General features: G+C 41.4%; 1 protein-coding gene across 14 annotated transcripts in view; it reads right to left on the minus strand.

The window, feature by feature from the left end:
* HDAC8 (histone deacetylase 8) overlaps positions 1-12,916 on the minus strand; it is a 239,259-nt gene that overhangs the window by 212,238 nt on the left and 14,105 nt on the right. The window lies entirely within an intron of this gene.

Consider the following 12,916-nt stretch of genomic DNA (forward strand, 5'->3'; position numbering starts at 1 on the left):
AGGAATCAAGATGCTGTCCAAAGTTTTTGTTTTGTAGAAGGCCTCGATTTTAGCCTCAGAGAGCATCTGCTCCTTTGGTAGTAAGGCAAGTCCTGGGTATCAGGGCTACCACATAGTCATCCTCATCAATTAGGGGTGGTTGCTCTGTCTCTTGGTAGGTAGTATCTTTATTTGCCTTATAGGTATGAGTTGGATCCTAGCAGTGTGAGGGGTGGGTTGAACAGGGAATTCTCTGTGTTGTTTTGGGTGGAGTAGAAGGTCATTGGAAATGCTGGTAGCAAAACTCTGACAAAGTGAAGGATGTGAGTCTTGAAGGCAGTAGAGAATAGTCTATTCTCAGCAAGGAGTGGCATATGGACAAAGGGTAGTGGGTGACAAACAATATCAAGGCTGACCTCAGCTGCACAGGCAGTTAGACCTGCTGGGCCAGGAACCTGTCTGAGAGGTTGCCTAAGAACTCCTGAGTATAACCTAGTCTGGATATGATAAATGACTTTTATCAAATGCTTGCTATGAGCCAGGCTCTTGCTAAGCTCTTTAATTGCAATTATCACATTTAATCCTTATAACCCTATAAGGTACATACTATTGTTATCTCTACTTTATAAATTAGGACACTGAGGCACAGAGAGGTAGTAATTGATGGAGCTGGGATTCCCTGTGCCACACTTCACCTGTGATATACCATCTTCCCCAGTTCTATAGGAATTTTAGGAACACTCCTCACCCACTAGAGGCTAGTGGTAGAGATGCCATAGGGACAAAGCATGTCCTAGCTGGTTCCTATGCTGGTGGCTGGCCAGGCAGTTTTCTGATGAAGGGGCTAGTACCTTATGGGTTGGACACGTATTGACAGAGAATGATCTGGGCTACTATGGTAAAGGCCTGTTGGTTTTGTCTAGTGATATGCCTGTTCTACAGGTGCCAGCACAGAACAGTTGTGAATAGCAAGTACAGAGATATGCCCCCCATGGGTAAGGAGGGGTTTCCCTTGGTGTTGAGGCAATGTTGCTGATACTGAATCCAGATCTCCATTTTCATGCAGTTATTTATTTGTTTATAAAGGCTGGAGCTGGGGTGGTGTGGACAGAGGAGGAGGTTTGGCTACTCAGTTAACAAGTTACACTGTGCACAGAGCCCTTTGGGGAACTGGAACTGTAGTGTAATTCACTGCCATTTACTCTCTCTGAGGCAAAAGGGGTGAAGCTCTTGGGATACAGCTCTAGTAGCTTTGATTCTAACTGCTGGGTGGGTGGTAACTAAGAGCTGGAGGTCTAGTTCTACATTCTTCCTGTAGAGCTTGCCAAGACAAACGGCACAGAGCTTTATGGCTCTACCATTTACTGCCCCCAGTTGGAAGTCCCAGAAACCAATAGCATTCCATGGGAGAGAAATTTCTCCCTCTCTTAGCAGGGAAGCAGGACAGAGGGGACCTAACTGGCATAGATCCTATGTTGCTGGGCAGAAGGCTGAAATGTTATGGGACAAGAGGGTAAATTACAGAATTGTTGGGGGAAGAAGGATGTGGTCATGCTAGAGATGTGGGTCTTAAATGGATTATCAGAGTAAGACGAAGGAAGATATTGGGAACTGAGATGCAGAACCAAACAGAATAAGACACTAGAAAAGGCTGGTGGAAGGGTGAAGACTAGCCAGTTAAAGTAACCAAGCAAGATGTGATCTAGACACATTCTGGAGGTTAGGAGTCACCGTGCTGGGTGAAATGAATAATGTCATGGATAGGGTGAGTTCCATGTAAGGGAATTTACATGGAACAAGATGACTTCCTAAGACACTGATGACAGAAGGCAGAATCAAAGGATTCAAAGAGGTCTGTGAACAAGTGACACAAGAAGGCAAGAGGACAACATAGAGAAGCAGAGGCCACTGGACAGGCACTTCGTCAGTGTGCTAGCAAGCAACCCCCACACTCCTCTACCACACTCATTCTTGACTTCTTTCGCTCTGGCTTCACAAGAGATGCTTCTTCTCTAAAAGACATTCACGTCACTCTCTCCTGCCACCTCTAAGACTTTGCTCCATCTCTTATCTTTTTCATATTTCCAATATTTCCCCTTCAGCTCCTAAATGTTCTTAATCTAAATGCTCCTAATCTCTTAAAACAATACCAACAAACCACCCCTCAACCCTTACTTTCCCTTGACCATACCCCTCCTCTTTTCTTTATCATTCAAACCTCTAGACAGACACAGTAGTTTTCCTTTCCTATTTCCTTAGTTCCTACTCACCCCTCAATGGTTTGAGGTATACTTCCACCACTTTCTAGAAAGTTCTCTGACCAAGGTCATTAATGACCATCTTAATTGTCAAATATGATTGACACTTCAGTACCTATCTAGATTACCTCTTTGTGGTACATTAAACTGTTGAGAACTCTTTTCTTCCTTAAGCTCTTCTGCCCCCTTGGGATTCCATGACCCCTTTCTATTTTGATTATATGGCTAGCCTTGATTATTGCTTTTCAGCTGAATTAACTGGAGCCTCTTCTGCTTGCCCATTACAAGTTGGTGCCTCTTGGGGTTCTAGGCTCTACTTTCATTTTCTCCTTATTATCTACCTTTTCCCTAAGTAATCCCATCCATTTTCATGGTTTTCACCACCACTTGATATACTGGCAACACATCTATCTCCAGTTCCAGCTTCTACTTCCATTTCCAAATCTGGATATCGAATTTCCCTATATATTACCTCTGATGCACACCATCACCTATTCCTATTTATTGAGGTAGTGTAGTAAGTGTAGCACAGTGGTTAAGTAGCCAGCTTGAAGAATCAGATTGCCTGGGTTTGAATCCCAACTTGGTCACTTACTAACCTTTAGCAAGTCATTTAACCTCTCTGTACTTCCATGTGTAAAATAGAGATAATAATTTATACCTACTGCTTAGTGTTCCTCTGAGGATACATGAGAAAATGCACATAAGGTAGCACCTACTATATAGCTCAACATAGGTTAGCTATTGTTATTCCCATTTTGCTTGGGACTCCACTTAGGCAAGTCAGAAACCTAAGTTGTCTTCCTCATCTTTCATATCCTCCCACATCTAGTTAATCATCAATACTTGCTTTGATCTCTTAAAGCTGTCTCAAATCAGCCTTCACCATTCCCCATCCCCTAATCTCATTGTTCTGCCTAAGTTCAGGTCTTCACTTTTCAATGGGACTGTGGTACCTTAAGCGGTCTCCCTACATTCAGCCTATGCCTCTTGCAATCCATCTGCTATAACTGCAATCAGAGTTATTTTCCTACAAACATCTAACCGTGTTACTTCCTAACACAATTTTTCACTGGTTCCCCATTTCTTATAGCAGAGTTTCTTAAAATTCATATATCAGAATTGTTCCTAGAGTTTGAAAGTGCAGGTTCCTATGTACTACCCCAAACCTACCAAATCAAGATGTCTGAGAGAGACCCAGAAATCTACATTTTAAAATTCAGTGATTCCAATATACATGAAGTGCTTCATGACCCATTTCCTGTGTTTCTACCTCTTCTTCTGCCATTATCTACTTTATACCTTAACCCTCCAGCAATGCTGAGCTATGTGTAGTTTCTCAAATCTGCCAAACTATATTATATTGCTCTGCTTTTTATTTTACATTTTTTTATTTCTGCCTTTTTATTTTATATTTCCCTACTTTTAAAAATGTTGTTCTGGCCTTCTGAAATACCCCTACCCTGCCAGCTCCTTGTCTCACTGGCACATCCCTTTTCATCCTTTGAAGACATCTTCATCATCACCTCCTTACTGATAAATCTTACATCTCTATAGCACTGTTTCTCAACCATTTCTCTCTCTCTCTCTTTCTCTCTCTGAGACCAGGTCTTGCTCTGTCACCCAGGCTGGAGTGCAGTGGTGCAACCTCAAACTCCTGGGCTCAAGTGATCCTCCCACCTCAGCCTCCTGAGTAGCTAGGACTACAGGCATGCACCACCATGCCCAGCTAATTTTCTAATTCTTTGTAGAGATGGAATCTCACTATGTTGCCCAGGCTGTCAAACATTTTTTCATTACCATGTCCCACCTCTACTGAAAGAGCCTTTTTAGATACCTTTTCCTAATTGACCCCCCCCATAACATTTTAATACTACTGTACATCTGTTTATGTACTGTGGTACATTGGAGGATGGTAAACCATCATAAAATATAAGTTTTTTTCACCTCCTTCTACCAAGAATAAATTTTTGTTCCCTTGGGGCCAATATCACTTCTGTTGCAAATGCATGCTCTACAGTATCAGACATTGCTATTCAAACTGGTCTTCTTGAGGTTCACCCTTGGTTTCTATGATGTCTTTTCTGATTCTCTTTCTCTTTGACCATTCCTTTTCAGGATTCCTTTGGAGGCTTTTCTTTTTCCACCCCCTTTTAAACACTGGAGTCCCATAAGTCTCAGTATTTGTTCGTCCCCCCCCTTATTATTCTATATATGCTTCCTAGGTGATTGTATTGATTTCCTTAGTTTTAATACAATCTATAATGCTGTTGACTTTCAAATCTGTATCTTCAGTGAAGATGATTCTCCTGAGCTCCAGTCTCTTGCTGTTTCAAGTATGATCCACAGACTGGCAGCATATATTACCTGGGAGCTTGTTAGAAATGCAGATTCCTAGGTTCCATCTCAGACCTACTGAATTAGAATCCACATTTAAACAAGAATCCCAGAGGTTTCATATACACATTAAAGGTAGAGAAGTCCTGGGCTGGGCCCTATTATCAGCTCTCTAATAGACATCTTCAGTTAGAGATTCCATAAGCACATGAATCTTCACCCCATAGGCTTCTCAGTTAATGGCAACATAATTTAATCATCTATACAAGAAATCTGGACCACCCCTTCCTTATCATTTACATCTACTTGGTCTTCTTTACTATCTATTCTATCTACTAAATGGCTCTTGAATTTATTCTCTCCTCTATGCTCATCACCACTGCTTTCATCTCTTCTTGGATATATTATCAAAATAATGTCCTCACAGATTTCTCTACGGATAGTCACTGTCCCTCTGGTTTAACTGCCGACTATTGCTAGAGTCCTATTCCTAAAATGCATGTCTGACAACGTTACTTCTTCCTGGCTAAAAATTCTTTCAGTGACTTCTCACTGTCTAAAGCTGAAGTTCTTAATCTAGGACCCATACATGGACTTCAGGAAATCCTTATACTTTCTGAAACTACAAGGAGAAATTTGTGTACGTAGATTTTATAGGGGATGTATATACATTCTTTAGGTCAGTAGTTCTAAACCTTTTTTGGTTGTGGAAAATTCAGCAGGGTCCACAACCAAAAAAGGTTAAGAACCACTGACCTAAAGGATCAAGTCCAAGCTGTTTAGCTTGGCATTCAAGGACTCTTTATACCTCTCCAAACTTATCTCTGGCCATTTATCTAGAGGAACCTATGGTTCCAGCTTTAATGACAAACTTGGAAGTCCCCCCCACCCCACCAACTTTCACACCTCTAAGCATCTGCACATGCTGTTCCTGGAATAACCCTGAGGTTACACACATAACTAGTAAGTGGTGGAGCCTGAATTTACATCAAGGTCTTACTTTAATCTTCACAGTCATTCTACTCTACAGTGGCTTGACATTTCACACTGTGACCTAGTACATACAAACACACACACAAACACATACACACAGGCACACACACACACACCCCAGAACAAGTTTCACGAAACCCACCTTGATATGAAAGAAAGCTCGTTGTAGCCCACTAAATTGATACAATGTCCATCAACAAGTTGCAGTTCCTGGTTTGAAAAACACTGCACTAGACCTTTGCTGAAATAGGCAGATCTTATTACTGAGAATTTATTATCTTAGCCCCAGCAGTACCCAGGCTTTGAGGTTTTCTAAGGATACAAAAGCTGTCATAACCCTACCACTTCCACTATTACTCTAAAATTCTGGTCCCCCTTTTAAATAAATTCACTAATGGCCTTTTGTGCAGTACCAACTGCCCTCAAGTGTTTGCTAATGAACTGACCACTTACATCAGTCCCAGCTCAAAGAACCCACTCCTTTAAATACCAGAACCTAACCCCATCCATCTGTTCAGTCATTTTGTCTCTCATGGATTGTCAGGTATATCAGCTAGCAATTCAATGCAAATCTGTCAGAAAGTAAAATTACAAATCTTATAAAAAGATGCTGGATATCTTGAAGTCAGCACACACACACACAAAACTGATGAGGATCTGGAAGACCAGTCCACAATTGAAGAGGAGAAAAATAAATATGAATAATGATTTTAAAAGTGGTTCAAAACAATGATTTGAAAACCAAGTGATTAAGGAAAAGCCTTTGGGAATACTAATGAAGTCCTTGAATATTTTGGCAAAATCAACCCTCTTAAAGATCATGCTACAAATATCTCACAGGAAGTGAAACACACCGTCTTGAAATATCATGCAATTTTGTTTGAAAAATCAGGCCCAAAACAAAAGCCATGAATCTTTTATATATTTTTTGTTTTAAGAATTAGTGCATTGTTATTCACAACAGCAAAGAGTTGGAACCAACCCAAATGTCCAACAACGATAGACTGGATTAAGAAAATGTGGCACATATACACCATGGAATACTATGCAGCCATAAAAAATGATGAGTTCATGTCCTTTGTAGGGACATGGATGAAACTGGAAAACATCATTCTCAGTAAACTATCGCAAGGACAAAAAACCAAACACCACATGTTCTCACTCATAGGTGGGAATTGAACAATGAGAACTCATGGACACAGAAAGGGGAACATCACACTCCAGGGACTGTTGTGGGGTGGGGGGAGGGAGGAGGGACAGCATTAGGAGATATACCTAATGCTAAATGACGAGTTAATGGGTGCAGCAAAACAACATGGCATATGGATACATATGTAACAAACCTGCACATTGTGCACATGTACCCTAAAACCTAAAGTATAATAATAATAAAAAAAATTAAATTAAAAAAAAAAAAGAATTAGTGCATTGTTATATCTAGCACTCAATTTTATTAAATGAGACAAAATATGTATATTTTAATAGCTTTTAGTTATTCAAGCTAGCATCCTATCAAACCCTACCCCTTCCACTATTACTCTAAAATTTTGGTCGCCCTTTTAAATAAATTCACTAATGGCCTTTTGTGCAGTACCAACTGCCCTCAAGTAATAAGAACCTCCTGTATACCTCTTTGTTTCCTCAGTGCCAGGCATACAGAAGGAGTTTAGTAGATGTTCGTTAATTGATTGATTGTGAAAGCCTCCTCTGCCTCCAGTCTCAGTTCCCTCCAATCCAACCAGTACATTTTCAGTCCTCCCTAAAATTCTTTAGTAAATTCCCATCAACCACAGAAAAAAGTCCAATTCCTCAGCATAGCTTATAAAACCTTTATAATCTGGCCTTGTCCTATTTGCCCTCAGACTCTGGCCACATTTCACTACTTGTGGTTCTACAAATGTTCTGTACTTTCTTGGTGCCAGACTTTCATTATTTCCTCTGCTTGGAATTTTCTATCCCCACCAACGGGAAAGCAAATTCCTGTTCCTTCTTCTGTACACCACACTACCTTGTATGTAATGTTAGCACTCTGACCACACTGCATTATAACTACTTCCTGCCTTGTTTCCAGCAGTTTTTATTATAAAAAGTTTTATTTATAAAAGTAATACAATCACGTTAGAGAAAATATAGGAAACAGAAATGATGTGGGTATATAAGTGTGTACATATAAAAATATAGGGCTGGATGCTGTGGCTCACGCCTGCAATCCTAGCACTCTGGGAAGCTGAGGTGGGAGGATCACCTGAGGCCAGGAGTTCGAGACCAGCCTAGGCAACATAAGGAGACCCCATCTCTACAAAAAAAAATTTTTTATTTAGCCAGGTGGCCCAGGCACAGTGGCTCATGCCTGTAACCCTGGCACCTTGGGAGGCCGAGGCAGGTAGGTCACCTGAGGTCAGGAGTTCGAGACCAGCCTAGCCAACATGGCAAAACCCCATCTCTACTAAAAGTACAAAAATTAGCCAGGTGTGGTGGCATGTGCCTGTAGTCCCAGCTACTCGGGAGGCTGAGGCAGGAGAATCACTTGAACCCAGGAAGTGGAGGTTGCAGTGAGCTGAGATCGCACCATTACACTCCAGCCTGGGCAACAAGAGTGAAACTCCGTTTCAAAAAAAAAATTTAGCTAGTTGTGGTGGTGTGTGGCTGTGGTCCCAGCTACTTGGCTGAGGTGAGAGGATCACTTGAGCCCAGAAGGCTGCAGCTGCAGTAAACCATGATTATACAACTGCACTCCAGCCTAGGTGACAGAGTGAAACTCTTGTCTCAGGAAAAAAAAAAAAAAAAAAAAAATATATATATATATAGATATATATATATATCTATATATATCACATACCCAATATCACCGTCCTCACAAAGCCACTGTTAACACTGTGTTTTATTTCCTTCTAAGATATTTTCATATGCATATATTCTTTACAAGACTCTAATCTGAGTGAATATATGAGGTTTAGCCAACTGCCCTTTAAAAACAAAATCAACATTATAAGATAAGCATTTTTTCTATTTATGCAGTTGTACTAGCCACCCTATTTATTTATTTATTTATTTATTTATTTATTTATTTTGAGACGGCGTCTCCCTCTGTCGCCCAGGCTGGAGTGCAGTGGCATGATCTTGGCTCACTGCAGCCTCCTCCTCCCAGGTTCAAGCGATTCTCCTGCCTCAACTTCCTGGGTAGCTGGGATTACAGGCTCATGCCACCATGTCCAGCTAATGTTTTGTATTTTTAGTAGAGATGGGGTTTCACCATGTTGGCCAGGACAGTCTCGATCTCTTGACCTTGTGATCCGCCTGCCTTGGCCTCCCAAAGTGCTGGGATTACAGGTGTGAGCCACCACGCCTGGCCAATAGCCACCATTTTTAATGGTTTTATAATATCCCTTCAAGTGGATATGTTGCGGTATACTACCTAACCCGCTGTTGTTGAATATTTGGGTCTCCCTCCTGCCCCTTTTTTGGCTACTATAAGTAACAGAGAAAGTACCATCTTCACAAACACATCTTTACCATATTTTGGGTCGGTTTACTTCCTTAGAATAGATTACCAAGAGTAATAGATATTATCAAAGATCTTCCTTTCTTTGGCTCATATTGGTAGGAGGGAAAAATATGTATACAATCCCTTGATATCTGTGGGAGCTTGGTTCCAGGACCCCTGCAGATACCAAAATCCATGCACACTCAAATCCCACAGTTGGCCCCATGGAACCCGCAGATGATAAAAGTCAGCCCTCTGTATATGCGGGTTTTGCATTTGGTAAATACGGTATTTTCTATCTGTATTTGGTTGCAGATGCAGAACCTGCTGATATGGAGGGCTGACTGTATTTATAGAAAAAAAATCTGCATATAAATTAATCCCCACAGTTCAAACCTGTGTTGTTCAAGGGCTAACTGCTAATATTTCAATTCCTCTATTTATTAGTGATACTAAATATTTTTTCATGCTTGTTTAATGTTTCCTCTTTTGTGAATTGTCTATTTGTGTTTTTTGTTCATTTATCTGAGTATTAGTGTTTAAAAAAATCAATTAGAACAGTTAGAGATTTTAACCCTTTGTTATATTTGCTGTAATTTTGGGGGTTCTCTTCTTGGTAAAATTTTAGCTACAAAATAATATCATTACAGAAATTTTGAAAACTAGAGAAAAATATGTTTAAAAAATCATCAATAATTCTGCCTATTAATATGGTGGATAGGAGGCAGGACTAGCTTACAGCTCCTGCTCGGATGGACAGAGCAGCATGTGGAGACTCACATCATGAACTCTTGCTCCTAGAACTACCCCAGGAACATACCAGGGAAGCCAAGAAAATCCACAGACCCTTTGAAGGAACTGGATCACTGCTGCAGGCTCCCTGAGATGCCGAACAACTGTAAGTTGCCTTGCTTTCTCAACAGGGAGGCTCATGGTCTGGGGCAAGTTCTCAGCCCTGGTCACTGGCTGCCTGGAAATAGACTCAGTGCTGTTGGGAGCAGGGAGGGCGGGGGGCGAGGCACAGTGGGAGTGAGACCGGCCTCTAGGACTGCAGGCTGCGTGGGAGTGGGATGAAGCCTGTGACTGCCAGCTTTCCCTCACTTTCCTGGAGACCCATATGACTCAGTAGAGGCAGCCATAATCCCCCTGGAAATGTTACTCCACTGGACTGGGAACCACACCCCTGTCCCCCACAGCAGGCCCCATCCAAGGAGGCTCTGAGCTCAGACACACACCTACCCCTGCCTCCACCTGGTGGTCTTTCTCTACCTGCCCCAATAGACAAAGACAAAGGTCATAATCTCTTGGGAGTTCTATGGCCCTGCCCGCTGCCTGAGAAACCTGAATACTTAAACAGGTGTCCCCAGGGCGAGTTTGCATCCTCCCTATAGGACCACAGCTAATGCGTTCTTGAAGGCACCACCTCCTGGCTGGAGGCCAACCAACACAAAACCAGTGCACTGAAGAAAAACACAACTAAGGACCCTCCACTTCACTCTCCTGCTACCTCCACTGGAGCAGGTTCTGGTATCCACAGCTGCAAGACCTGAAGACAGATCACATCACAGCACTCTTTGCAGACACTCCCCAGTACCAGGTCAGAGCTGGGTAGCTCTGCTGGGTGGCTAGACTGAGAAGAGCAAAAACAATCACTACAGTTCAGCTCTCAGGAAGCCCCATTCCTAGGGGAAGGAGGAGAACGACACATCAAAGGAGCACCCCGTGGGACAAAAGAGTCTGAACAGCAGCCCTTGAATCCCAGACCTTCCCTCAGATACAGTCTACCCAAATGAGAAGGAACCAGAAACACCATTCTGGTAATATGACAAAACGAGGTTATTTAACATCCCCAAAAGATCATACCAGCTCACCAGCAATGGATCCAAACCAAGATAAAAATCCCTGAATTGCCAGAAAAAGAATTCAGAAGGTCAATTATTAAGCTAATCAAGGAGCCACCAGAGAAAGGTGAAGTCCAACTTAAAGAAATCAAAACCTTGATAAAGGATATGAAAGGAAAATTATTCGGTGAAATGGAGAGCATAAATAAAAAACAATCACAACTTCTGGAAATTAAGGACACACTTAGAGAAATGCAAAATGCACTGGAAAGTCTCAGCAATAGAATTGAACAAATAGAAGAAAGAACTTCAGAGCTCAAAGACAAGGCTTTTGAATTAACCCAATCTGTCAAACACAAAGAGAAAAGAATTTTAACAAATGAACAAAGCCTCCAAGAAGTTTGGGACTACGTTAAATGTCCAAACCTAAGAATAATTTGTGCTCCCAACGAAGAAGATAAATCTAAAAGTTTGGAAAACATATTTGAAGGGATAATTAAGGAAAACTTCCCCAGCCTTGCTAGAGAGCTCGGCATCCAAATACAAGAAGCTCAAAGAATACCTGGGAAATTCATTGCAAAATGATCATCACCTAGGCACATAGTCATCAGTTACCTAAAGTCAAGACGACGGAAAGAATCTTAAGAGCTGTGAGGCAAAAGCATCAGGTAACCTATAAAGGAAAACCTATCAGATTAACAGCAGATTTCTCAGCAGAAACCTTACAAGCTGGAAGGGATTGGGGTCCTATTTTTAGCCTCCTTAAACAAAACAATTATCAACCAAGAATTTTGTATCCACTGGAAACTAAGCTTCATAAATGAAGGAAAGATACGGTCTTTTCCAGACAAAAAATGCTGAGAGAATTTGCCACTACAAAGCCAGCACTACAAGAATTGCTAAAAATAAGCACTAAATATTGAAACAAACCCTCAAAATAAACTGAAATAGAACCTCCTTAAAGCATAAATCTCACAGGACCTATATAACAACAATACAATTTATAAAAACCAAGATATTCAGGCAACAACTAGCATGATGAATAGAATAGTACCTCAATCTCAATACTAACATTGAATGTAGCCTAAATGCTCCACTTAAAAGATATAGAATGGCAGAATGGATAAGAATTCACCAACCGAGTTTCTGCTATCTTCAGGAGACTCACCTAACACATAAGGACTTACATAAACTGAAGGTAAAGGGGCAGAAAAAGATATTCCATGCAAATGGACACCAAAAGCAAGCAGGAGTAGCTATTCTTATATCAGACAAAACAAACTTTAAAGCATCAGCAGTTAGAAAAGACAAAGAGGGACATTATATAATGATAAAAGGACGAGTCCAACAGGAAAATATCACAATTCTAAATATATATGCACCTAACACTGGAGCTCCCAAATTTATAAAACAATTACTATTAGACCTAAGAAATGAGATAGACAGCAACACAATTATAGTGAGGGACTGTAATACTCCACTGACAGCACTAGACAGGTCATCCAGACAGAAAGTCAACAAAGAAGCAATGGACTTAAACTATACCCTCGAACAAATGGACTTAACAGATATTTACAGAACATTCCACCCAGGCTGGGCACAGTGGCTCACGCCTGTAATCCCAGGAATTTGGGAGCCCAAGGCGGGTGGATCACGAGGTCAGGAGATTGAGACCATCCTGGCTAACACGGTGAAACCCCGTCTCTACTAAAAATACAAAAAATTAGCCCAGCATGGTGGTGAGCGCCTGTAGTCCCAGCTACTCGGGAGGCTGAGGGAGGAGAATGGCGTGAACCTGGGAGGTGGAGCTTGCAGTGAGCCGAGACCGCGCCACTGCACTCCAGCCTGGGTGACAGAGCGAGACTCCACCTCAAAAAAAAAAAAAAAAAATTCTACCCAACAACTGCAGAATATACATTCTATTCATCAGCACATGGAACATTCTCCAAGACAGATCATATGATAGGCCACAAAACAAGTCTCACTTAAGAAAATCTTTAATAAGCCTCGATTTTAAAAATCAA

The sequence above is a fragment of the Symphalangus syndactylus genome, chromosome X (assembly GCF_028878055.3).
Source record: "Symphalangus syndactylus isolate Jambi chromosome X, NHGRI_mSymSyn1-v2.1_pri, whole genome shotgun sequence".
NCBI classification, from domain to species: domain Eukaryota; kingdom Metazoa; phylum Chordata; class Mammalia; order Primates; family Hylobatidae; genus Symphalangus; species Symphalangus syndactylus.